Here is a 1,275-nt window from a genome sequence, read left to right on the forward strand (position 1 = left end):
ATAAAAGTCCGTAACGTAGATGGGAGGATTACGTCAAGATTGATCTGGTAGAAGTGGGTTTGGACGGGTATCAATGATAGATATATGGTTACGGTGGTATCGGTATCAAGGTTTTGGGTTCACTAAGCTTTTATTATTATTATTAATTCTAAAATTAACGCTTTTTTAACGCCGCAACGCAGGATTGAGTGTTCTCACATATTTTTGGTTTAGCGAGTCATGTTCCTGAGTTAGAAACAAATACTAAACTTTTTTTTTTTTACATGAAAAACGAATGTGAAGACAAATGGCATCAATTGTCAAATAATATAACAGAGGTCCAAATAATAGTTGCAGTCCTGAATAATATTGGAGGAATATGTGCAGTATGCAATTTTGTAAAGCAGTGGTTCTCAATATATTTAGCGGTGGAACTGTTTGTTGAGAAGAAAAATTACGCAATCTTTTTGGTAGGAATGAGAAAATGGTGGATACCCAACATTACACTCTAATAGAAAGTGATCTTTCTTTTCATTAAAATTTAAGAAAGGCAAGGGTAGTCAGATGATCTGTGCGAAATTTTAAAATCTGACAAGTTTTTGAGAAAATTCGTAACAGTGTTAAGTTGACGAGGAGTAACCCATCCGTAAATTATTTCACGGAAGCTGGAGTGCAGACATGCATTTTTATTTTATGTGACAACCCACGGCCTCTGTCGCTAATTAAATATACGAAAACCACATAAAGTAAGGTAATATTATGACAGCACTTTGTCAAATGTTAATTAATTTTCACTCCCATTTTCATAGCAACAAAACAAATTGACAGAAAATTAATTAATATCATATTTGTTCTAGGAATTTATTAGATATTTAAATTAAATGAAAGCTTTAATTATAATGAACAAACAGCCCTTAGCGGCGGGTTTAAAGTAAAACAAAGCAGGAACGCCGGTTCATTTCGTGAGCCCTAGTGGTAAACTAGTAATGTATTCATCATCAATTAACCGCGCCTCAATTAATTAAACAGGACCAGTTGTGCTGGAAATTAAAATATTCTTTTGCTCTGTTTGAGGGTGGCTGGATGTGTAGTTGGCCATCCTGTTCGCTGGAGCTTAAATAATTGCTGGAAATAGGGGGAGGGATTTTTAGTTAATTAATGTCACGTGAACACTCGTGTAAGTAGGTCAATGGTTCTGCCAATTCAGGCTGGATAATATATTACACTCAATTTGTGTGCGTGTGTATATATATGTATGTGTGTGTGTGTGTATATATATATATATATATATATATA

Source organism: Halyomorpha halys, unplaced genomic scaffold (genome assembly GCF_000696795.3).
Source record: "Halyomorpha halys isolate HHAL.00 unplaced genomic scaffold, Hhal_1.1 Scaffold239.1, whole genome shotgun sequence".
NCBI lineage: Eukaryota > Metazoa > Arthropoda > Insecta > Hemiptera > Pentatomidae > Halyomorpha > Halyomorpha halys.